This window comes from Dermochelys coriacea, chromosome 1, assembly GCF_009764565.3.
Source record: "Dermochelys coriacea isolate rDerCor1 chromosome 1, rDerCor1.pri.v4, whole genome shotgun sequence".
Taxonomy (NCBI): Eukaryota; Metazoa; Chordata; order Testudines; family Dermochelyidae; genus Dermochelys; species Dermochelys coriacea.
This window is the reverse complement of record NC_050068.2, coordinates 185,202,583-185,229,480: the sequence shown is the minus strand read 5'-3', so window position 1 is coordinate 185,229,480 and position 26,898 is coordinate 185,202,583. Positions and strand designations below refer to the sequence as shown.

The following is a 26,898-nucleotide window of genomic DNA, read 5'->3' as shown; positions in this document are numbered from 1 at the left end:
AAATTAATGTTCTCATTGTCCGGTTGAATCTGCACTGTCAAAATGAGAGCATGTCCACAGTTGAATTATTTAGCATAGCACCAATTAAAATGCCATCCAATTACTGTAAAAGTAGTTAGCACATGATCAAATGAGAAGGGAAAATACCAAGTGTTAAACAGAAGATATATACAAAAGGTGATAAAGGGCTTCCAAACAGAATTTTACTATGTCATCAATAGCATCACAAAAATCAATGCCATCACAACTGGCAGTTTATCCAAGAAGGAAATACTATAGAAACATTTAGAGCCTCTGGAAACAATTTTCCAATCTAGTCTTGCCCAACTGCACTAATGAAAAAGATAGCTAATCCAATATGAAAGTGTAGTAAGGATATACAAGTAAAAGAACAAACACTGATTTTTATTTTAAAACCAGAATTAACTCATCACTCTTCTGCTAGTCTTAGAACAATGCACAAATGGCTATTAAAAGTAGATCTGAGGTAAGGTTAACATCAGGGATTGTTTTTCTTGGATATTTAATATCAGAAGAGTTTCCCAGTTACCTTTGCATCCTTACAAAATGGGTTTAACTTGGGAAGCAATTATGAGCTAACGTTTCATGTAATTTCAGTTTATCCTCATGACTGTTTGCTTAGATCAGCTGAACTCTCCTATAACCCTTTCAACATTAAAACTTTCTTTCTCCTCCTCTCATCTAGTCAGAAAATGTTATACAATGCCACTTGGGACATGTCGTCATACTACTTTTGGTTGTCTCTCAAAGAAAGAGAGGTATACCAGTTAAATGTGTGCTCTAACGAAGGATAATGGTCAGACATAGTAGTGTACAAAATCTGCAGCCAAGTCTAAAATGAAACTACAATTTAAAATCTCAAAGAATTTACTAGGCTCATGCACACTCAATGGCATGCACTGATGATAGAGGGATTGAGGTGACAGTCTAATATTAGGAAATTGCCAAATACCTATTTAGTCAATGCTGTAAATGTAAAAAAAAAAAAAAAGTGTGGCATTAGAAGTTGCTCTATGAGTTGCATGATTTTTCGTCAACATGTGGGTCCAAAGACTTGTACAATGTGGACTGCAATTGCCCTTGGCTGTGTAAAAACAATGATTTTCAGGAGATAGAAAAGCCCATGTCCCATTTTTAAAAGACTGGTAACTTTAACATGGCAGAAGTTGCTTCATATGAGACCTTTTTCATTTATTTTGTTAATTTTTTGTGACACAGAGAAACTTTTCTCTCACAGGGGAAATCATTGCCAGGGGGCTGGGCATTGGAGGCCAGGAGGTCTCGCTGTGGTTTTGTTTGCAAAGCACTTGTTGCTCGTCCATAGTTTTAAGTCCAAGTATACACAAGAACGTTGTTTTAAAATCAAAGAAGGGAGAACATTCCCTTCCCACTATGTCTTCCTACTCTCTATCCCAAAGGTATCTGCATAGAACTAGGATCTTGCTACCTCATTGTTCATGGGATTTCCATGCATTTCCTGGATACAGCTTGCTACTGCTGGAGAGAAACCAATGAACAGAGTCAGATGGGACAAGAAATCTCTTTCAGCTTCCCCTTATGGTGTTTCTTACCAACCATCTCTTCAAAGGCAAAGGGCATTTTGGAGTCTGGCTGAGGTCATAAGGTAAGAAATCCTAATCATAGGAATCTTTCAGAACCATAACCCCATGGACACAGGAGCCATCTGCACAGACAGCTACCTTTCCATGCTACTTGATTGGCCCTTCTCTTGCTGACAACATAGTTCCACCAGGAGCCATGCTGTTTCTGACCTCTCAATTTGCCATTTCCTTGTGCTGCTCAGATCTCTTGCTGACAACTGCAAATGGGACACAGGGACAGTTAATACACCTCCATAATGTATTAACTCCTCACAGAATGGCCTAGCAGAAATCCAGCAGGATGGGGGATGACACCACTGATGTGGCTAATCTTCTTCATCTTGTCCCCAGCCTCTTTGCTGCCCATAAGGACTCCACAGAAATCCTTCAGCACAGAGGATTCTGTAGGGTGTTGGGGAGGAAGGGGATAGGTGGATGATGCTATAGGAGTGACACTTTTTCAGTGGGAGGTCCGTTCATGGATCCCAGGCATCTGATTCAGTTCTCAGCCTGGCTTCTATTAGACTATTAGAGAACGCTGGATGCTGGGCAGACTCATTAGCACAGAATCTGTCATTATCAGGAATAACTAGGTTGACTGTTACCAAGATGACAGTAGGAAAAAAAGAAATCTAAATTAACTCATACTGGTACCAATTCAACCAAACAACACCCATGCACATTTTGGCTTCAGCAACCCCAAGGATTTTCTTTAAGACTTTTACATCCACAACATTTACATCCATTGCAAAAGCACAAGTTATAAAACCAAAGAAGTTACTTGGAAAAAAATATCCTGTGCCACATCAGCAAAAAACTCACATGAATGAGACTGGTGAAGAAGGAAAGAAAAGTGCGTTGCTACACAATGCAGAAAATGGCCAGATGATTGAGAACATAACTGAGAGAAGAAACTTCTCCTTGGGAACACTCATGTTTATTTATGACCTGTTTTCACAGCGTGCCAGGTTAAGTGAAAAGCAGAATGAATAATACATCCCCAACTTTCTAACTAATATGAATAAACCAAATCTCAGGTGGAGGACACTTTATTTTGTATCAACCAGATTAATAAAATACACCCATAAATTTTAACTCATCTATATACACAATTCTGTACAATATATTTGATTAAGTCCTGCAGGAGGCAATTGACTATATTTTGGGTGCCTAGAAGTAGATAGGAAACCACACTCTTCTAGATTAAAAATTCTCTCCTGCCTGGTATGACTGTGGTTCATAATTCCTCTCAAAGACTTCTATTACCTTCCTCTTTGACCAAACCCACATATGTTCCCCTTTATTTGCTTACCACTACTGTGAATCTCTAAATTGCAGTCATAACTCTCCCTTCCTAGCCACAAAGTTCAATGCTACTCTTTCTGGAGATCTATAGTGATGCTCCTTGAATCAGCTGACATAAGTTTTTCTCTCTCCTTTTTGAGGCTGTGTGTTTTTCTCCCAAGACCAATAAAAAAAAATTCGTTTTGGGGGGCAATATAATAAAAATTTGATTATTTTTATTTAAAACAGAATTTTTAATTTAATAATGTTTTCTTTTTAAAAATAACCCTGTTTAAAATGAAAATCTATTTTAATACAAAATATGTTAAGGCCTAAACTTATTATAATATCTTAAAATATTTAAATTGAAAATAAATATGCTGAACCCATGAACTTCTATCAAAAGCTTTGTGTTAAAGGCTGCTTTTTGAAATAAATAATCAGGGGAAAGTATGTAACTTCTGCCACCATAGATGTCCTGGATTTCAGTCTCTTTCCTAGCAGTCTAAATTTGGTCTCCGGGACATCTCTCCTACCTTTCCCTATGTCATTGGTACCTACCTGTACCACGACCACCGGCTCCTCCCCAGCACTATACATAAGTCTATCTAGATGCCTCGAGAGATCTGCAACCTTCGCATCAGGCGGGCAAGTCACCATATGGTTCTCCCAGTTATCACAAACCCAGCTATCTATGTTTCTAATGATCGAATCTCCCATTACTAACAGCTGCCTTTTCTTAATGACTGGAGTTCCCTCCCCTGGAGAGGTAACCTCAGTTTGAGAGGATACTCCATCATCATCTGGAAGGAGGGTCCCAACTATGGGAAGGTTTCCCTCTGCTTCTGTTGACTGCTCTCCTTCCCTGGGCCTTTCATCCTCCTTAACAGCACCGGGGCTGACTGGAGATGGGACAAATCTACAGTGTACCGGAAAGCCTCATCAACATACCTCTCTGCCTCCCTTAGCTTCTCCAGTTCCGCCACCCTGGCCTCAAAGCCCGTACGCAGTCTCTGGGGACCAGGAGCTCCTTGCACTGAATACAGACATACACCACCCACCCACAGGGCAGGTAATCATACATGCTACACTGAGCACAATAAACAGGATAGCACCCACTCTGCTGCTGGGCTTCTGCCTGCATTCTCTCCTACAGCTACCTAAGTTAATGGCAGGAGTTTTTGTTTAAGAAGTTTTGATTATAGTTTAGTTTAAAAGGCTGTAAAGAATGGCAAGTGTTCCTTGCCCCCTTCCCAACTCCCTCTCAGTGGCCCATGGTCCCTTGCTCACTGCTTTATAAATCCCTGGCTTCCTTGATAGTCCTGCCCCCTGACTAAGGCTCAGCCAATGAACAGAGGCTTCTAGATTTCAGACCTTGTTTAGAAGCTCACAGCTTCCAACTGAAATTATAATGAAAGGTTAATATTAAACAGAGCTGGGACTGACCAGGATAGATAGAGAAGCCCCAAAATCTGGCCCTGGCTTTAGTGCCTTTCTGCCCCACCTGAGGGTGTGATTGTTAGTATTTTTCACTGTTTTGTGGCATTATCCTGGGGCAGCCTGGCTTGCATTTTTGTGAAGGTCACGTATTCCAGATATAGGTGCATGTTCAGAATGTAGGTTTCAGTTCAACCAATCCATTCAACACTTACATATCCATCACTGACCAGTACAAACTCCATCTATTTCAAATTGTATTTCCCCAATAAGTGACATGCTAACAAGTCTGAAAATAAAGTATTTGCTCCTTTAATTTTTTCAAAATGGCAGCTCAAACTAATCACGCACATGAGTGTACAGATTCAGTTTTAATGACAGGAAAGCCCTCAACATCTGTCTTTACAATGTACCTTATGCACTATGGTAATTTCCAATATTTTAAATTTATAGGGAGTTTATTACTTCATCCTTTTGTTTAAAATAACTTTGCTACTTTTTGGCATTTAAAAAAAATCTGTGCATATTAACTTACTTTGATATTACATCCTTTGAGACAGGCTTCTTGGTAGTTTAGGAGGGAGGGATAGCACAGTCGTTTGAGCATTGGCCTGCTAAACCCAGCATTGTGAGTTCAATCCTTGAGGGGACCATTTAGAGAACTGGGGCAAAAAAAAAAATAAATTGGGGATTGTGCCTGCTTTGAGCAGGGAGTTGGACTAGATGATCTCCTGAGGTCCCTTCCAACTCTGATATTCTATGATTCTATGAATTAGCCTAACCTTCCTGAAGCTGTATAAACTGTACTAATTCAAGCAGAGTTTATTTAATTATCTCCTCCAATTCATCCAGAAATATTATGCAACTTTCTCCACAGGTAATATCAGATTGACCGGTCTGAAACTTTTTGTCAGATCCTAGATTACATCAGCTATTTTACAAGCATCAAGAATATTGTACAACCCTGGATGAATTCAGAAAACATCTGCTTAGGTAAGATGCACCAATGTTCATCTCTTCACCTTCAGATGTGTTGTCTTCTATATTAATTTCTTTTAATCTCAAAATACTACATAACAGTACAGTTTCCTGCGGTACCTAACTTTTTCCCCAGACTTGCAGATTTGTTCTAATAATTAGAGAGATGACGACATATGAATATTTCCCACATTTGAGTGGTCTGAATGTTATTGGCAAATGGCAGACTTTTCTTCATCTTCAAATAATGTAACACTCCTATTCATTTAGCTAAGATTCCACTGAGCATCTTAATATTCAAGCGGTGAGCCAGATTATACTCCTATATGATAATAGCTGCTTTAAGGGACAGGGAACCTTGCTAGGCTCCCCTTGTGTAGATCCTCTGCATTCGTTAGTTGGGATTGGTGGCATCCCGTCATCAGGGATCTCTACTAGCTACAGACGGTATTGGCTTTCCACATGTGGAGGACCTATGCCTCTACACGAGCTCTGACCACTTCTGCTGCACATCAGGCCTCGCTTCATGACTGCATAGCTCCTTTGAAGCTCTTCTACCAGGGATCTCTCTAGGCACGGCTGCCTTCCGGATGCCTTTTAAAGTTGGGGATATTAACCACATAGGAGGGGCAGCCTCTGACTGTGTTCCTTTCCTGCAATCTCCACTGAGTGCAAGAATGATGGGAGATTATATGGGCCCCACTTGGTCTGTCTTTCTCCCTGCAGAGATTCCTGGATCTGCAGAATGCCTTTCACAGATTCTAGAGGAAATACTTCAAAGGAGGAGACTGTACCCTCCTTTCAGAGTACACTTCGCAAAGTTATCTGCAATATCCATATCAGAGAGTAAACTCTAGAACCAGAAACTTTATGTTGTATCCTATAACATTCATTTGTAATCATACAAGAGAACTGCTGAGTTAATACAAAACTCCAGCTGCAGAATTTAATTACTTGGTATTACCATTAATTTTGACTATTATAATGCAAAACATTTTGTTTTTAAAGTAGCAATTACACAGTTTATTGCATTATTTTTTGTTGCAAAAAGTATTAAAATGCGGACAATTGTATGGGTACAATGAACACACACATGAGTAAAGCTAATGCTTAATGATAGGGAAAAACTTATTAGCAAATCTCTATTTGCCATTAAGAATCACTTATATGCAGACAAAATTTGCTAAATGAACACATTTTACTGGCTAGATAAATTCTTTCTTGATTTGTTTGACAGTTGTTTTAGGTCATTTCTCAGGTTTTTAAAAGGATTTTAAAATAAAATTTTAAATTATATTTTTAGTAATAAGCCAAGTAAAACTAAGTGTACAAATAGATTCTTAGTGTACAAAGATAAACAGTGGAGATTATGTGATACATGGTGAATTGACCACACCCTGGGTCCATTTCTGTGCTCAGAATACATTGTTACAAATCCAGAATTTCAAAGCTTCAATGGAATTGCTCTTGATTTATACACGTGTAACTGAGGCTATGTCTACACTGCAATTGGTATAATGTGCAAGTTATATAGATCTACCAAAGTAGCTTTAATCTAGCTAGCTGGGTAAAAATATCAGTGGGGACACAGTAGAGGCCTAAGCAGGCTTGTGCAAACCATGCTGATGCCAGTGTCATCATATTCTCATTGTTATTGTTACCAAGCTAGAAGGAGTATGCTTACACAAGCTGCAAATTGCACCCCCAGTTGCACTGTAGACATAGCCTGCTAATGTAAATATGGTCATTGTTCATAATACAGAATTGTTCGCCACAGGCCTTGAAAAATCCACCTCCCACAAAAATTCCACCTACTGAATGCTATCAATTTCTTCCTAACCTAAACTTAATGAGTCCTTTTCCAGCTCATATGGCTGAGGGTCGAGGGCGGGGGGGGGGGAAGCGGGGGAGGGAGAACACACTTTCCAAACACAAACCGAGGGTAAACCAATGCAATGCTGCCTTTCTAAATCTACATACTGCTCTACTGCCTTTGCTGCTATTCAGAACTTATACAAAAGAAACATGAAATAAGACAAAATTTAGCAGTTGTAACAAAACCTAAAACCAGCTGCGCTCAGCCAAGGTCCATCAAAAGGTTCTCAGAGGTTCACAAATGCAAGCAAACTTGTATCTAATTAAATACTGTGTCCGAAAAATGCAGTAAAAAAACAAAACAAAACAAAAAATCTCATGGGTTGTGACTGCCAAAGGTTAATCATTTCTAGTAGACAGTACAAATTTTAACAGGACTTGAAAGCCCAAGTGAGTGAATTGTGCTGCCTTTTTTATTGTTTTCTCCATAATATCAGTTTGGGGCATAGAATGTACAGTTGTAGCCATTTATTTAGATTCCTTTTTCAAAAATGAATGAAGGATTCACAAATGAAGTTTAAATCTTCTTCTTTACGTGTGGGTATGAAAGTCACCTTTTCGAAGGAGCTTGCAGATCTATTTCAACCAGCCCAAGAAGTGTAATATGTTTCTTTTCCATTATAACAGCAATATGTACAAATATTTATATGTTTAATTGTAATCCTACTGAGTATATGCAAAACATGTAAGTTTGAAGATTACAGGGTGGTCTCCTTGAGTACACTTCTGGAAATGCAGTCAGCTATCTCCTCCCACAAGAGATTAAAAGAAAACTTGATAAATTGTGGAAAAGCTAAATGAATTCTTTGCATTGGACTTCACTGCAGAGGAAGTGAGGGAGATTCCCACACCTGAGCCATTCTTTTTAGGTGACAAATCTGAGGAAGTATCCCAGATTGAGAAGCTAATGTAGGTGGTTTTGGAACAAATTGATAAACTAAACAATAATAAGTCACCAGGACCAGATGGTATTTACCCAAGAGTTCTAAAGGAGCACAAATGTGAAATTTCGGAACTACTAACTGCAGTCTGTAACCAATCATTTAAATCAGCTTCTGTAGCAAATGACAGAAGGATAGCTAATGGGATGCCAATTTTTAAAAAGGGCTCCAGAGGTGATAAAGGCAATTACAGGCCGGTAAGCCTGACTTCAGTAACTGACAGATTGGTTGAAACTATAGTAAAGAACAGAATGATCAGACACAGATGAACATGATTTGTTGGGGAAGAGTCAACATGTTTTTGTTGTTACAACATGGTTTTGTAAAGGGAAATCATGCCTCACCAAGCTATTCAAATTCTTTGAGGGGGGTCAATCAAGTATGGACATGGGTGATCCAGTGGATATAGTATACTTGGCCTTTCAGATAGTCTTTGACAAGGTCCCTCACCATAGGCTCTTAAACAAAGTAAGCAGTCGTGGGATAAGAGGTAAAGTCCTCTAGTGGATCAATAACTGGTTAAAAGGCAGAAAACAAAAAGGCAGGAATAAATGGGTCAGTGGAGAGAAGTAAATAACATGGTCCCCCAGGGACCATTGCTGTTCAACATATTCATGAATGATCTAGAAAAAGGGGTAAACAGTGAAGTGGCAAAATTTGAAGAAAATACAAAATTACTCAGCATAGTTAAGTTGAAAGCAGACTGTGAAGAGTTAGAAAGGGATCTCACAAAACTGGGTGATGGGCAACAAAATGGCAGATGAAATTCCATGTTGATAAATGCAAAGTAATGCACGTTGGAAAGCATAATTCCAACTATACATATAAAATGATGGGGTCTAAATTAGCTGTTACAACTCACAAAAGAGATCTTGGAATCATCATGGATAGTTCTCTGAAAACATCCACACAGTGTGCAACAGCAGTTGGAAAAGCTAGCAGAATGTCAGGAAATATTAGGAAAGGGATAGATAATAAGACAGAAAACATCAAAATACCACAATATAAACCCATCGTACACCTGCACTTTGAACACGGCGTGCAGTTCTGATTGTCCCCTCTCAAAAACATATATAATAAAATTGGAAAAAGTACAGAGAAGGGCAACAAAAATGACTAGGGATATGGAACAGCTTCTACCCGAGGAGAGATTAAAAAGACTGGGACTGTTCAACTTGAAAGACAGACTAATAAGGGGGCTGGGATATGATAGAAGTCTGTAAGGTCATGACTGATGTGGCGAAAGTGAATGAGGAAGTGTTATTTACCCCTTCACATAACAAAAGCAGCAGGGGAATCATCTAATGAAATCAATAGGCAGCAGGTTGAAAACAAACAAAAGGAAGTTCTTCTTCACACAAAATGCACAGTCAACTTGTGGAACTTGTTGCCAGGGGATGTGGTGAAGGCCAAATGTATAACTGGGTTTAAAAAAGAATTAGATAGGTTCGTGGAGGATAAATAGGCCTATCAATGGCTATTAGCCAAGATGGTCAGGGATGCAACACCATGCTCTGGGTGTCCTTAAGCCCCTCACTGCCAAATGCTGGGACTGAACAACAGGGAATGTATCACTCAATCACCCTGTTCATTCCCTCTGAAGCATCTGGCACTGGCCACTGTTGGAAGACAGGATACTGAGCTAGATGGACCATTAGTCTGATCCACTATGGCCATTCTTATATGCTTAGGTTCTCAGCCCCTTCAAAGTCTTCAAACTCCAGTTTCCCACAACAATTTCTCCATAAATCAGTTTAGCAGTGACAGTGCAGGACCGAGCTATGTGCATTAAAATCTTGAAGAGCTTTACAAATATTAAGTAAGCCTCGTTACAGCCCCATGAGGTGGGTACTATTTTATTTTACAGATGGACAAACTGAGGCACAGAAAGACTAACTGATCTGCCTGTCATCTCACTCCAAGTCAGTGGCAGAATTGGGAACAGAACCTAGATCTCCGGGCTCCCTCAGTCCAGCTTTAAACATTTAAACCAAACAAGGGTAGTGCTAGTTCTGCAGGGAAATTATTCATACAAATGACACTTGCATTTATTTAAAATAGTTTTGTTCAAGCTGAAATAAATAACAATTAAAACAACTGCTTGAATAGATCATTCTATGAAATCATGTACATTATTCTGGTTCAGAAAACAATGCTGGGTGGAAAAACAACACTCTCTAGAAAACTATCTTTCTCTACTGTAAATAATCTTGCTGACATCAGGTAGCCAAACTACCATGCATGCACTTGGTTACCTTTTTAAGGAAAGGCTCAACTGACCATAAAAAGGCTCTTCACTTATTTTCATTATTGGCATCTGTCACAATAGCATACCACTGGCAGAGTAAGTGTTAACAGCAGCTGGATGGAGCACCCTGATTCTGTGGAACACAATGAGTTTTGCTCTGCTCTTCTGGTCATGACCTTTGTTTTATAGAGGCCAGCTGGAAACGAAATCCTGATGGCAGGAGCTATTCATTGTACAAATGACACAGTGAAAGGCACTTTGCAGACCCACCATTCAACTAATGGCAGCACAAAATATTTCATAAACCTGTATCTGAGTCTACTGATATTTGACAATCAAACCCATGTTTTTATAGAATTGTCTCCTATATTGCAAGATTAGTCAGTGCTGTAGCAACCCTCCCCCTCCACACACTCTCTTGCATGGAAAAATTAAATCTGCTTGTGGGAATAACCACCCCCCACAAAAAAAAAACTATTAACAGAAGGGCCAGAACCTCAGCTGGTATAAATGGGCATAGCTCCAATTTACACCATCTGTGAGGATCTTGACTAGACTGTCTATTATCCTTAACTCTCGAACAACAATATGCTCCCACAAGAACAGTATGGGTTTAAAAAAAAAAAAGTTGAATCACTACTAGGTCTCTACTACTTTTTCTCCCTGACTGTAAACTTGGGGCTTTACTAAAAATCTCTGAGGTCAGTTTTTATGAAGTATTAGCCAGTTACGTAAGTCTCTTTGGATGCTGCCAGTTTCTCTTAGACTATGAGAATTACCCCGTTATCAGGTAAGCCTAAAAACTGATTTTGCTAGACAGCGCTTACTTTCAGAAAACTAAAATGCCTCTGCTCCTACAGCTGGACCTTACTGTCTTGTCACCTCTGCTGAAAGGGTCTCTCAGACTCTGCATATCTGCAGACAATCACATGAATTATTAGGAAAGTTTAAGTTTAGGGGAAGGGGGGGCAGGAAGGCAGTGTCCTCCTTTCCTTTTCACACAAGAAGCCAGCTCTAGAGTCTTCAGAAAGCCTGCCACTAACCAGATAAAGACGAGCTGACTCTGCAACAAGTAAGGACCCAAATTATCAGCAGGGTGTAATGATCTCCATCCAGTGATCACTTAATTTGCTCCAGGGCCTCCCTCTCTGGATAAGGGTGCTGAGCATAACAACTTATCACTTGGTCTGAATGCCCCCCCAGGAGGCCTGCATGGAAAGATTTGGATCCAGAGTTGCTCTGCTGGGTTTATTCATTCCCACTGGGGCAGGGGAGAGGCAAATGACACCTCCCTTAGGGAGTAACAACTGCTACACTGGCAGAGTTGGCAACACTGCATCTCCCTGAGGTGATCCATGTGGAGAGGTCAGCTTTAACCCATGGTCAGTGCACCCAAGAGCCCTACTGGCAGAGGCTGCCTAAGGGGATATAGTGAATAGGAAACATCCCTCAGCTACTTTGGCTCCCTCCTCTACTTTGAGGTCTGTGCTAGCCACCAACAGCACAGAGGATGCTGTGGGCACCTTGTGCCAATTCAAACCAAGTCCAGCTAGATGTTTTACAACAAGGGGGCCCATAGCTATATCTAGCTCATGAAGTCATTCAACCCACCATGCTCTCCTCTGCTGAGCTGCATCCAAACATCATGGTCTTAAATGTGGCAACCACAATGGGTGATAGCATATGGTGATGCTATCTCGCTTGAATCTGCACGCCACAAATCCTTTCTGATTTATTACATGCAAACAGTCGTCACGTCTCCTTTCCAGTCCCTCACACCATGGAACTATTAATGATTTCCTGAAGTCTGAGGCCACAATGAAGTTTAATAATGATCTGGCTACCTTATTTTTTGCAGTTACCGTAAGTAAACTTGTATGCTGTCTGACAGTAAGACGTAAATGTTCAGTATTAAAGATTACAAGCTGCTGTACACCTAAACAGTATTGTTTTATTCATTATTTTTAAAAGAAGCTGAAAGTCTATTTTCTACGCAGCAATGATTGCTGTCGTCTGATCTTTTCACCTTCAGATTGGTCACATATAATTAATCTTGATAGGACAAGTTTTTCAAACTGGGTACTTGAAATGACTTTCTATCTGGTTCTCACAACTGACGGCTGTTTCCCTCTCGTGTGAATTAACTTGACTCTCATAGCATTTTGAAACTATCAATTCCAGTTCATGAGCAGTACGTTTCGTGATACGACAACCTGTTGTCAATAATCTTGCAACTTCTCACTCTTTTATACTTCTATAAACAGAGACAGGACAAATGTTTTATCCACCATGGGACATCTGTGCAGGACAGAATCTCCTCCTCTCGCTCAAAACATGTTTCAAAACAGCACTGTCCTGTTATGACATGGATGAAATGACTCCATTTTTGTACATAATGTTGTTCAAGTTTTCAGTGCTCCTCTCTTGCTTTATAAAAATCTTGGGCACACAGATTTTCTGTGTACTGCCAGGCCACTATTGATATAAAATGGATTACTAATATACGACTAATAGGGATACTTTGCATTTCTATAAAGCCTTCCATCACAGCATTTCAAAGCACTTTACAAATATTAGTGAACTAATCCTCACTGTTAAATATTATCCTCTTGTTTTCACAGAGGGGAAACTTGAGGCACAGCAAAGTTAAGTCACATAGCAGAGCTGGGAACTAAACTGAAATCTCTTGACTCCCGCTCCTGTGCTTTGATCACAAGACATTCCTCCTTTCTCCCTGGCATCCTTTAACCCACTCATAGGGTACATTCTCCAGTGGAGTACGTACACCAGCCTTGAGTGCCAACCACAAAACCCACAGTCAAAGACACATGGAGACAGCAGCAGCAGTATCTTTGATGGATGTACTGGACAATAGCAGGCCTAGCCATGTGGGTCAGAGGCATTTTCTCTTTCTTTCCTTTTTTTTCCTTCTTGGCCTTTCCCTTCTCTCTTTCCTCTTCTGTCTTTTGGACTGAACCACACCCCACTAACTACTGGATAAGGTTCTCAGTGCAGGAGGATGGAGAAGTGTGCCCCTGGGAGCGGGCTACCAGTGTGATGCCAGAATGTTTAGCCTGACACACCCTAGACATCCCATTTTTGTCGCTCTTCTTGACTGAAAAGAACAAAAGCTGGAAGAATTCTTCCTAAAAAGGAGAAAGGCGGCAGCACCTCTCTCTCAGCAGTATGAGTCTGCAGCTCTCCCTGACATTAAAACCAGCCCCTGCCCTTTTCAGTCCTCAGAGAAAGCACTTCTAAAGGACTCTCCTCTCATGCCTGAATATTAGACCTGATGCTTAAGGGGCCTCCCTTCATTATTACCTGGCACTTTATTCACAGGTACCTAACTTACACCTCCTCCTGGAATCATACTTATTTAGCTTCAGAATCAGAGCAGCCTGACATCCCCTCCCCTCCAATGTCACCATCAGAGGAAGGCCAAAATGAAACACTTTGAACCCTATAAAGTGTAAATACTCTAAAAAACCAGAAAGTTTGTTTTCATTTAAAAGAATAAAACAAATGCATTTCCCTCCTCTGAGGAGTGTAAACTTTCTGTCCTTCCTCCTTTCAGTCTGCAGGAATCTGACAGCGACAGACTCTTTCAAGGTAAAACGGTTGGATTAACATCCACTGTCATTAAGACACTGCGCATGAAGAAGGAAAAGAGAATACTTTCAAAAGTGCTGTAGAATATCCTATACTTGAGCCATTACAAGGTATTGTGGTCTCAGAGCACCTCAAGAAGAAGAAATCTCTCAGAGAGGCGTGCCAAAAAGCATCACATAATAAAAGGAGACAGAAGGGAGGAGTCTGAAGGACTTACAAAGACAACTGATATCCCTCTAGAGTGTGCTGCCTCTCTGAAGAACCTAGATGACAAGCAGATTGAATACCACTCAAGCAAAGACTATGAAGTCTTTAACAACTCTGAAGGGCTCGCTGACTAGCATGGTTACAGCACAGGCATCGCTAACCTGGGTTAAGCTCCTTGCAAAGATGCTTACAGCAAAAGTCAAGCCCAAATGCATCAGAGAGAAAATTATATCCCTCCCCACAGTCTTTGTGATGAATGTGATGTAAAAACAACCATCATTTTCCTTTCAGTCTCCTTTGTTCCACTGTAGCTAGACTGAATTATTTGGTTCAGAGCCAGGAAAGCAGACAGTGGGTCTGATTCTGCTCTCATTTATAGTTGTATGAATAAGAAAGAATTTCACAGGTATAAAACCAGTGGAAGGGACCAGGATCAGACCCCACTAGCCTGACAACCTGTCATAACCAAGGTCCTTTTGATGGACAATACCTTTTTTGGAGAAACTCCGGACAAGGGAATTCAATATTCTTCTGACCTGAGAAAGAAGCACTACGAGAAGTTAAAGAGATTGCATACAGATTTAAATCCTTGCAGGTTTCCTCACAACTCCAGCAGAGATTCTTTTCCTTATTCCAGGGCCAAGTCATATTTCTCATTTACCAAGGTCCAGTTTCAGGTCTCCTCCTCTGCCAATTGCATCCACAAACAGGAGCGAAGACTTACAAACCACAGCCTTGCACATTGGGGCAGCCATGACTATCTTTTCACCCAAGCCTGGAAAGGAATACTCCAGACCGATGGGGAGCAGAGATTATCCAGCACAGCCACACACTGTTCATGTCATTCTCATTTCAATCCACCTCTCTCCCCACACAATCTTTTTTGACAAAAAAAAAATCACCCTTTCCTTTTACAAACCAAATAACCTTTTCTTTCCACTGCAGTCAGAATAAGTGATCCGAAGCATATGAGGATTCTATTTTCGGGTGGGTCAAAATGATCATTCATGTAAGACACCAGTGCCAACAAACTCACCTCCATCAGATACAAGGATTTGTTTTGCACCCAGCTCTGAACAGAACCTCTTACTTGCACTCTCCACTTGAGCTATCATTCATACACCGCATCATAAAGACAACATCCAGTCTTTAGTCAGCATGGCCTTTAGGTGCAGAAGATCTCACAAATGGAGGATCTCTAATATTCGTTCTGCTTTATCCTTCCTAGACCACTATAGACCTACAGCCTGTTCCCTCCTTCCACAGTAGCAGAGCCTGTGACAGGCTATACCTAAACATTGGTCTTCTCATAATTGAGTGCATCTGCCAATCTGAAGTCCACTCCCTCCTTCACCCGTTTTTCCTCTCTTGCTGTATGTATTAAAGGTCAGGAATAATCAGGTCCCTTGAAGTCTCTCAGTCACAGTCTCCAAAATGTCCTCTTGCCCAGCAGAAAAAACAAAAAGCCCTGTGTTGCTTCTGTACCATTCTGATTATAGTCAGACCATACCAGACAGGCAAATGTACTCCTATGAGAAGACTAATTAAAAAAAAAAAGAAAAAAAAAAGAGGAAGACAAAACTGTTTTAGTGCCAATTGGAGAACATGGATAAATGAAGGTCTAAATGCTTCTGGGGAAATTTACCACCACATTTTAAAAAGGTTAGTCATTTAAAAAACAAACATAATGCACCCCTCAGCATGAGACATTTCAGGTCAAAAAGCAATGTTTCGCAGCCCTTGAAAATTAAAATATCTCAACCATAAATACAGCATCACTACCATGATGTGATAATAAAATATATGAATGCTTCAATGGGTTTATTCTTTTTTCGGATATTTGTTTGAAAAAGATTTTAATTATAAATAACCTTTTAAAGGCTCCAGCGCAGATTGATGTAATCTTTCCACACACAAGTTTACTCTCTTCTCCAGAGGGGAGAAAGACAAATATAAATTATGCAACTGTATAACATCTTCTTGAAATGACTATAATTCATTCTAGTTGCATAAAAGCCAACATCTAGAGGTAGCCAGGAGGGAGAATTTTGTTCAAAGTAGGAAACTAATTAATTGAAATGGAAATGAGGGTTTTCGCTAGAATTTTGGCTCCAAAAGATGCAAATATCAGATGCAATTTTCTGCATTGTAGAAGACTTTATAGGTAGTTCAAAACAAAGATTTTATTATAAATCATTAGCCTGCCTGGTATTTATATGAAATTTGATTATATTAAAACCAACAATTATCAGGATTCACCAGGGGCTCAACTGCACTCAAGTATTCCCCTTCAGAGGCTAACACAAATACACAGGAATTATTCAAAAAGATAGCATTAGCACAGTGAACAAGCAGATCCAAGTAGGTTAACTTCTTCTCCATTCCCATGTAAAAACACTGGGCTCCTAGCCCCAGCCCTGTCTCTCAAATTCTCGTCTCTCTCACAAAATCATATGCTCTGACAATCCCAATATGTAAAATGAAGAGAGTTGTATTTCTTACTGTCATTTCATCAAACTTGTTATAAAATCAGTGTAATAAAATCAATTCACTGTGGTAGATCTCCCTTTCACCTGCATTCTTCACTCAAATTGGGGGAGGAGGACAGGCTGCAGCTAGGAATTTGGTCAAATTTAGCTACCTTTGCAGCTAAAACTTGTGTGTTTTTTTCCCCCAACAATAACAACAAACCAACCACAAAAAAAAAAACCACACTCAGTGGTAAAGGTAGGGAAAATATAGATTTCATTTCTATTCTCTTGTGCTCATACATTAAACATGCTGAGTGTAGAGATATTTTTTGTTGCTGGAGTGAAAAGTCCCCAATTGTGCACTGCTATGATATCATCAAAGCTTCCTTTCCTTGAGCTTCATAGTTTAATTAGTCCAACATGCAGACTTTACCATGTAAACAGGAAGCACCTTTATATGGTTACTTAAACATTCTTAATGAGAAACAGAATTGTGTAACATGCCTAAATGTTGGTATTGCCAACTCTATTCTACAATGCTTAAATCACATATAACCAAATGTGGGAGACAAACGACTTTAATATTGTCAGTGGTATCATTTCCAGGGTTGTGCATACTGTGTTTAAGATACCAGGGGTAGTACGTAAAGATGACAGCTAATTACTGTTTTCTGTTTTCTAAATATTTAATTCTATGTTGAATATTATTGAAACAAACTGCTGTCACAAAACTCTACCAAAATCTTTTCTGTGTGGTCCGACTATTGTTCTGTATCATGATAATCTGCTTAGTTAAAAATAATTACACAGAGTCTAACATTTTCTTCTCTATTTAAAAAACATGACAAGACTTAAGACTTAAAAAAGACAACATAATACAGGAGAGTTATTTACAGATTCTTAAAGTTCTAAATATCCAGAACTTAACTAATGGAAATAAGAATTAAAAAAGAATACCTATTAATATATTAAACCATATCTGAGGCAGTGTTACACACTCCTGTTCATAATAATGGAAGCTTGTTTGCTATATACCAAACTGTTTGTGTCATTAATGGCACTTGGCAATGACTTTACTGCACAGATTTACTAACTGCCCTGCAAACAAAAGGGGGCTAGACTTTAAATATGCATTATTTGAAAACCGTGGAGAAGAGGGATGGAGACATGAGGCATGTCTGTAAACCTTTAATGGAGACTCTAGCTGGGCTCCCAAAATAAGTAGCCACTTGAAAATTTGAGGCACTGTAATTACTCTTTGCCATGGAGTTAGTCTTCCACTTATGAGGATTTAGTAGAAATTACAGGTATTGAAGCAAAACTACAGTGGAGTTATACTGGTAACTTCAATATAATTATATCCACTTTATTTCAGGTTTCTTATGCATAAAGTATTCTTCTGTTAAAAGGGACACATAGTTTCCTGGGTTTTGTAGACTTCATATCTTAAAGCCTTTAATAACACAGATTATTATAAAGTAACATTGACGTTGTGAAATAAATCCAAATATGCAACAAAATGCAAATGCAAAGTGGTCTTATAACTTTGAAATCTTCCCCTTTCTTCCTGGCATTGCAACACATATGTTCTTCCAGGCATATATTATCTGCTGGAGATGCAGGGATCCCTGACTTATTAGCTAGGCCTTGTAGGGGGAGGGGACATCAGATCTTCCTATAGCAGTTCTCAAACACCTCGGAAATAGAAGTTGTTTGTAACTCTGACATGTTCGTAATTCTGAACACAACAGAGTTCTTTCAAAAGTTTACAACTGAACATTGACTTAATACAGCTTCGAAACTTTACTATGCAGACAAAAAATGCTGCTTTCCTTTTTTTTTTTTAAAGTAGTTTACATTTAACGTAGTACTGTACTGTATTTGCTTTTTTTTTTTTTTTTTGGTTGATCTCTGCTCCTTCCTGACTGTGCACTTCTGGTTCCAAATGATGGATGTGGTTCACTGCTTAGTTCATAACTCTGGTGTTCCTGACTGTAAGGTTCTACTGTAGTCCAGTTTGTCTGGGTGGTAAATGAGACTAGAGCGCTAAGGGGACTGTCTGTAGCTCCATGTGAGCTAGTTTAGTGCTCCAGGGGCACAGTTTATTGCTGGTTTTTTACATGTAATTATAGACTATACCATCAGCTTGGAGTGGGATACAATTAACTTAGGCTTGAATAGAGACTGGGAATGGATGAGTCATTACACAAAGTAAAACTATTTCCCCATGTTATTTCTCCCCCCCACCCCACCCCCCACTGTTCCTCTGATATTCTTGTTAACTGCTGGAATTAGCCTACCTTGCTTGTCACCATGAAAGGTTTTCCTCCTTTCCCCCCCCTGCTGCTGGTGATGGCTTATCTTAAGTGATCACTCTCCTTACAGTGTGTATGATAAACCCATTGTTTCATGTTCTCCATGTGTGTATATAAATCTCTCCTCTGTTTTTTCCACCAAATGCATCCGATGAAGTGAGCTGTAGCTCACGAGAGCTTATGCTCTAATAAATTTGTTAGTCTCTAACAAAAGGTGCCACAAGTACTGCTTTTCTTTTTGCGAATACAGACTAACACGGCTGCTACTCTGAAACCTGCCCAGTTGGGACAGTCTGACCTAATACTGGCATTCACAGTTGTGACCCACACTAGACACTGTTGACAATTTCGCATAGTTGGACCAGGAGTCGCACGCCACAGTTCAATGGGCTTAAAGATCAGAACCCAACACTAATATAAAGTTTAAATTTGATAATGAAGAGTTTTAAGGGTGGGAAGACTATGACAGATAAAGAGGCAGCAATGGTAATGACTCAAGCAGTGGAGGACACAATGAAGATGACTGGATGTGGAAGCTGCGGTATGTACATGATACTGGAGGAAGTACCTGGAAAGAGTTTCATCTGCATGAAGTGCTGCCTGGCAGAGCTGATGGAAGAAAAGATTTGAGGATTGGAGATGCAGGTAGAAAGTCTGGTTGAGTTTAGAAGGGGGTTCGAGCAGATTATGGAGCAAAGACACGAGGTGGCTGAAGGGAAAAGCTCAGACTTGCAGTGGAAGCAGGACCAAAGAATTCTGAGGGGAGACTGCTGGGTGAAGAAAATGGACAGTGGAAGCATGTGACTAAGAGAACCAGGCAGAGGAAAAGATGGGCTAGTGAAGGAGAAATAGAGCTTAGGAACAGGTTTGCACAGTTGGAAAATGAAGAAGGGGCTCAGCAGGCAGTTGCTGAAGGTGGAAGGGCAAGGAAGAAGAGAAGAGCGGCTAGTCCTATAGGAAAAGGGGAAGAGTCAATGGGGACAACATCAAATATGAGCCCCAGGAGGATACAGAATGGGTTGAAGAGGATTACAAGGGAGAATAGAATCATAGAATCATAGAATATCAGGGTTGGAAGGGACCCCAGAAGGTCATCTAGTCCAACCCCCTGCTCAAAGCAGGACCAAGTCCCAGTTAAATCATCCTAGCCAGGGCTTTGTCAAGCCTGACCTTAAAAACCTCTAAGGAAGGAGATTCTACCACCTCCCTAGGTAACGCATTCCAGTGTTTCACCACCCTCTTAGTGAAAAAGTTTTTCCTAATATCCAATCTAAACCTCCCCCATTGCAACTTGAGACCATTACTCCTCGTTCTGTCATCTGCTACCATTGAGAACAGTCTAGAGCCATCCTCTTTGAAACCCCCTTTCAGGTAGTTGAAAGCAGCTATCAAATCCCCCCTCATTCTTCTCTTCTGCAGACTAAACAATCCCAGCTCCCTCAGCCTCTCCTCATAAGTCATGTGCTCTAGACCCCTAATCATTTTTGTTGCCCTTCGCTGTACTCTTTCCAATTTATCCACATCCTTCTTGTAGTGTGGGGCCCAAAACTGGACACAGTACTCCAGATGAGGCCTCACCAGTGTCGAATAGAGGGGAACGATCACGTCCCTCGATCTGCTCGCTATGCCCCTACTTATACATTCCAAAATGCCATTGGCCTTCTTGGCAACAAGGGCACACTGCTGACTCATATCCAGCTTCTCGTCCACTGTCACCCCTAGGTCCTTTTCCGCAGAACTGCTGCCGAGCCATTCGGTCCCTAGTCTGTAGCGGTGCATTGGATTCTTCCATCCTAAGTGCAGGACCCTGCACTTATCCTTATTGAACCTCATTAGATTTCTTTTGGCCCAATCTTCCAATTTGTCTAGGTCCTTCTGTATCCTATCCCTCCCCTCCAGCGTATCTACCACTCCTCCCAGTTTAGTATCATCCGCAAATTTGCTGAGAGTGCAATCCACACCATCCTCCAGATCATTTATGAAGATATTGAACAAAACGGGCCCCAGGACCGACCCCTGGGGCACTCCACTTGACACCGGCTGCCAACTAGACATGGAGCCATTGATCACTACCCGTTGAGCCCGACAATCTAGCCAGCTTTCTACCCACCTTATAGTGCATTCATCCAGCCCATACTTCCTTAACTTGCTGACAAGAATGCTGTGGGAGACCATGTCAAAAGCTTTGCTAAAGTCAAGAAACAATACATCCACTGCTTTCCCTTCATCCACAGAACCAGTAATCTCATCATAAAAGGCGATTAGATTAGTCAGGCATGACCTTCCCTTGGTGAATCCATGCTGACTGTTCCTGATCACTTTCCTCTCCTCTAAGTGCTTCAGGATTGATTCTTTGAGGACCTGCTCCATGATTTTTCCAGGGACTGAGGTGAGGCTGACCGGCCTGTAGTTCCCAGGATCCTCCTTCTTCCCTTTTTTAAAGATGGGCACTACATTAGCCTTTTTCCAGTCATCCGGGACTTCCCCCGTTCGCCACGAGTTTTCAAAGATAATGGCCAAGGGCTCTGCAATCACAGCCGCCAATTCCCTCAGCACTCTCGGATGCAATTCGTCCGGCCCCATGGACTTGTGCACGTCCAGCTTTTCTAAATAGTCCCTAACCACCTCTATCTCTACAGAGGGCTGGCCATCTCTTCCCCATTTTGTGATGCCCAGCACAGCAGTCTGGGAGCTGACCTTGTTAGTGAAAACAGAGGCAAAAAAAGCATTGAGTACATTAGCTTTTTCCACATCCTCTGTCACTAGCTTGCCTCCCTCATTCAGTAAGAGGCCCACACTTTCCTTGGCTTTCTTTTTGTTGCCAACATACCTGAAGAAACCCTTCTTGTTACTCTTGACATCTCTTGCTAGCTGCAGCTCCAGGTGCGATTTGGCCCTCCTGATATCTTTCCTACATGCCCGAGCAATATTTTTATACTCTTCCCTGGTCATATGTCCAACCTTCCACTTCTTGTAAGCTTCTTTTTTATGTTTAAGATCCGCTAAGATTTCACCATTAAGCCAAGCTGGTCGCCTGCCATATTTACTATTCTTTCGACTCATCGGGATGGTTTGTCCCTGTAACCTCAACAGGGATTCCTTGAAATACAGCCAGCTCTCCTGGACTCCCTTCCCTTTCATGTTAGTCCCCCAGGGGATCCTGGCCATCTGTTCCCTGAGGGAGTCAAAGTCTGCTTTCCTGAAGTCCAGGGTCCGTATCCTGCTGCTTACCTTTCTTCCCTGCGTCAGGATCCTGAACTCAACCAACTCATGGTCACTGCCTCCCAGATTCCCATCCACTTTTGCTTCCCCCACTAATTCTACCCGGTTTGTGAGCAGCAGGTCAAGAAAAGCGCTCCCCCTAGTTGGCTCCCCTAGCACTTGCACCAGGAAATTGTCCCCTACGCTTTCCAAAAACTTCCTGGATTGTCTATGCACCGCTGTATTGCTCTCCCAGCAGATATCAGGAAAATTAAAGTCACCCATGAGAATCAGGGCATGCGATCTAGTAGCTTCCGTGAGTTGCCGGAAGAAAGCCTCATCCACCTCATCCCCCTGGTCCGGTGGTCTATAGCAGACTCCCACCATGACATCACTCTTGTTGCACACACTTCTAAACTTAATCCAGAGACACTCAGGTTTTTCCACAGTTTCGTACCGGAGCTCTGAGCTCCATTCCATAGGAATGGAAAGATCTTGCAGCCAGAGGGAAAAGGGGATAGATTGGCAAATCACACCTTCACCAGGAAAAGGCAGGTCTACGCGATTGGGGACTTCTTACTGAGAAGGATAGACAGGCCTGTAACCAGAGCTGATCCAGAGAACAGAAGGGTGTGCTGTCTACTGGGTGCTAAGATACGGGATGTGGACCTGAGCTGAAGAGGATCCTAAAGGGAGCAGGAAAGAATACACTGATCGTCCTTCATGTGGGAACAAATGATATCGATAGATTCTCACCGGAACGTATCAAGGGAGACTATGCCAGGCTGGGGAAGACGCTTAAGGAAATTGAGGCTCAGGTGATCTTCAGTGGGATTCTGCCTGTTCCTAGAGAAGGGCAACAAAGGTATGACAAGATTATGATGTTTAATAGATGGCTCAGGCAGTGGTGCTATAAAGGAGGGCATTGGGATATATGGCCACTGGGAGGCATTCATAGACAGAGGACTGTTCTCTCGGGATGGACTCCATGTGAGTAGGGAGGGAAATAGACTTCTAGGATGGAGGCTTGCACAACTGATTAAGAGAACTTTAAACTAGGAATCTGGGGGAGATGTCCAGGTAATCTCCATGCCAGATTTTGGCATTGAGAGGGAAGAAAATGAAGTAAGACAGGATACAGCTGTGGGTAGGAGAATGGACATAAGGAGGAAGGGCAGTGTGGATACCAGTCTAATAGGTCATACTGGTGGTAGAATGTTTGTGCCTAATTGGGTGAAGAAAGTGATTGAGGCCAAACAGCAAAAATTAAGATGTTTGTACACCAATGCGAGGAGCCTAGGTAACAAAATGGAGGAACTAGAGCTACTGGTGCAGGAAGTGAAACCAGATATTATAGGGATAACAGAAACATGGTGGAACAGTAATCATGACTGGACTACAGATATTGAAGGGTATGTGCTGTTTGGGAAAGAAATAAAAGGTAAAGGTGGTGGAGTAGCATCGTATATCAACGATGAGGTAGACTGTAAAGAAATAAGAAGTGATGGAATGGATAAGACAGAGTCTGTCTGGGCAAAAATCACATTGGGGAAGAAAGCTTCTAGAGCCTCCACTGGGATAGTGCTTGGGGTGTGCTGTAGACTGCCTGGATCTAATTTGGATATGGATAGAGACCTCTTTAATGTTTTTAATGAAGTAAATACTAATGGGAACTGTGTGATCATGGGAGACTTTAACTTTTCAGATATAGACTGGAGGACAAGTACTAGTAATAATAATAGGGCTCAGATTTTCCCAGATGCGGTAGCTGATGGATTCCTTCATCAAGTAGTTGCTGAACCAACAAGAGGGGATGCCATTTTAGATTTGGTTTTGGTGAGTAGTGAGGACCTCATAGAAGAAATGGTTGTAGGGGACAACCTTGGCTCGAGTGATCATAAGCTAATTCAGTTCAAACTGAATGGAAGGATAAACAAAAATAAATCTGCGACCAGGGTTTTTGATTTCAAAAGGGCTAACTTTAAAACATTAAGGAAATTGGTTAGGGAAGTGGATTGGACTGAAGCACTTATGGATCTAAAGGCGGAGGAGGCCTGGGATTACTTCAAGTCAAAGTTGCAGAAGCTATCAGAAGCCTGCATCCCAAGAAAGGGGAACAAATTCATAGGTAGGAATTGTAGACCAAGCTGGATGAGCAAGCATCTCAGAGAGGTGATTAAGAAAAAGCAGAAAGCATACGAGTGGAAGATGGGAGGGATCAGCAAGGAAAGCTACCTTATTGAGGTCAGAACATGTAGCGATAAAGTGAGAAAGACTAAAAGTCATGTAGAGTTGAACCTTGTAAAGGGAATTAAAACCAACAGTAAAAGGTTCTATAGCCATATAAAGAAAGAAGAAGAAGAAAAAAAGGAAAGAAGAGGTGGGACCGCTAAACACTGAGGATGGAGTGGAGGTTAAGGATAATCTAGGCATGGCCCAATATCTAAACAAATACTTTGCCTCAGTCTTTAATGAGGCTAATGAGGAATTTAGTGAGAACGGTAGCATGACGAATGAGGATATGGAGGTAGATATTACCATATCCGAGGTAGAAGCCAAATTCGAACAGCTTAATGGGACTAAACTAGGGGGGCCCAGATAATCTTAATCTGAGAATATTAAAGAAACTGGCACATGAAATTGCAAGTCCATCAGCAAGAATTTTTAATGAATCTGTAAACACAGGGGTTGTACGATATGACTAGAGAATTGCTAACATAGTTCCTATTTTTAAGAAAGGAAAACAAAGCGATCTGGGTAACTACAGGCCTGTTAGTTTGACATCTGTAGTATGCAAGGTCTTGGAAAAAAATCTGAAGGAGAAAGTAGATAAGGACATTGAGGTCAATGGTAAATGGGACTAAATACAACTAAATGATTTTACAAAAGGTAGATCATGCCAAACCAACCTGATCTCCTTCTTTGAGAAAGTAACAGATTTTTTAGACAAAGGAAATGAGGTGGATCTAATTTACCTCAATTTTAGTAAAGCGTTTGATATGGTGCCACATGGGGAATTTAGTTACATTGGAAAAGGTGGGGATCAATATGAAAATTGAAAGGTGGATTAGGAACTGGTTAAAGGGGAGACTATAGCAGGTCATACTGAAATGTGAACTGTCAGGCTGGAGGGAGGTTACTAGTGTAGTTCCTCAGGGATCGGTTTTGGGACCAATCTTATTTAATCTTTTTATTACTGACCTCGGTACAAAAAGTGGGAGTGTGCTAATAAAGTCTGCAGATGATACAAAGCTGAGAGGTACTGCCAATTCAGAGAAGGACCGGGATATCATACAGGAAGATCTGGATGACCTTGTAAACTGGAGTAATAGTAATAGGATGAAATTTAATAGTGAGAAGTGTAAGGTCATGCATTTAGGGGTTAATAACAAGAATTTTAGTTATGAGCTGGAGATGCATCAATTGGAAGTAACAGAGGAGGACAAGGACCTTGGAGTATTGGTTAACCACAGAATGACTATGAGCTGTCAATGTGATATGGCCGTGAAAAAAGCTAATGCGGTCTTGGGATGCATCAGGTGAGGTATTTCCAGTAGAGATAAGGAGGTGTTTGTACCATTATACAAGGCACTGGTGAGACCTCATCCGTAATACTGTATGGAGTTCTGGTCTCCCATCTTTAAGAAGGATGAATTCAAACTGGAACAGGTACAGAGAAGGGCTACTAGGATGATCCAAGGAATGGAAAACCTGTCTTATGAAAGGAGACTTAAGGAGCTTGGCTTGTTTAGCCTAACTAAAAGAAGGTTGAGGGGAGATATGATTGCTCTCTATAAATATATCAGAGGGATAAATACCATGGAGGGAGAGGAATTATTTAAGCTCAGTACCAATGTGGACACAAGAACAGATGGATATAAACTGGCCATATAAACAGGAAGTTTAGAATTGAAATTAGATGGAGGTTTTTAACCATCAGAGGCGTGAAGTTCTGGAACAGCCTTCCAAGGGAAGCAAGGGGGGCAAAAGACCTATCTGGCTTCAAGTTTAAGCTCGATAAGTTTATGGAGGAGATGGTATGATGGGATAACATGATTTTGGCAATTAATTGATCTTTTGACTATTAGGCCTCTGATGGGATGTTAGATGGGGTGGGATCTGAGTTACTACAGAAAATTCTTTCCTGGGAATCCAGCTGGTGAATCTTGCCCACATGCTCAGGGTTCAGCTGATCACCATATTTGGGGTCCAGAAGGAATTTTCCTCCAGGGCAGTTGGCAGAGGTCTTGGGGGTTTCTCGCCTTCCCTGGCAGCGTGGGGCACGGGTCATTTGCTGGCGGATTCTCTGCACCTTGAAGTCTTTAAACCATGATTTGAGGACTTCAATAGCTCAGACATAGGTGAGAGGTTTATTGCAGGAATGGGTGGGTGAGATTCTGTGGCCTGCATTGCGCAGGTCAGACTAGATGATCATAATAGGCTAAGGTCAGAGGGGACCATGAGTCTATAAGAGTTAAAGATCAGTTACAATGAGTGAGCCATGGACATATGAGGGTCTCGACAGAAAAACCCTTGAAGATTTGTGCTCACAAAGGGGGGTTACCCTGTAAGAAGAAACCCTCAGATCAGGAACTGGGAGCTTTGCTCATGAACTCTGACAAGAAAGCACGGTCTCCGCCTTCCCCTGCCCCAGTTGCCAGCTACAGCAGAAGTGATCAGAGTGTAGATAAGGGCTGCCGAGAAAGAACA

The 26,898-nt window shown here is 41.2% G+C and overlaps 1 protein-coding gene across 6 annotated transcripts in view; it reads right to left on the bottom strand.

Moving 5' to 3' along the window:
- The window catches only part of HTR1F (5-hydroxytryptamine receptor 1F), a 197,381-nt gene that overhangs the window by 47,224 nt on the left and 123,259 nt on the right, over nt 1-26,898 (bottom strand). For 3 of the 6 annotated variants that reach the window (XR_006279507.1, XM_043509736.1, XM_043509732.1), the window contains exon 3: nt 5,550-5,559. The exons of the other annotated variants lie outside the window; for them this stretch is intronic. The gene's annotated coding sequence lies outside the window, so the exon portion shown is untranslated. The remainder of the gene's footprint in view (nt 1-5,549; nt 5,560-26,898) is intronic. 6 annotated transcript variants of the gene reach the window in all.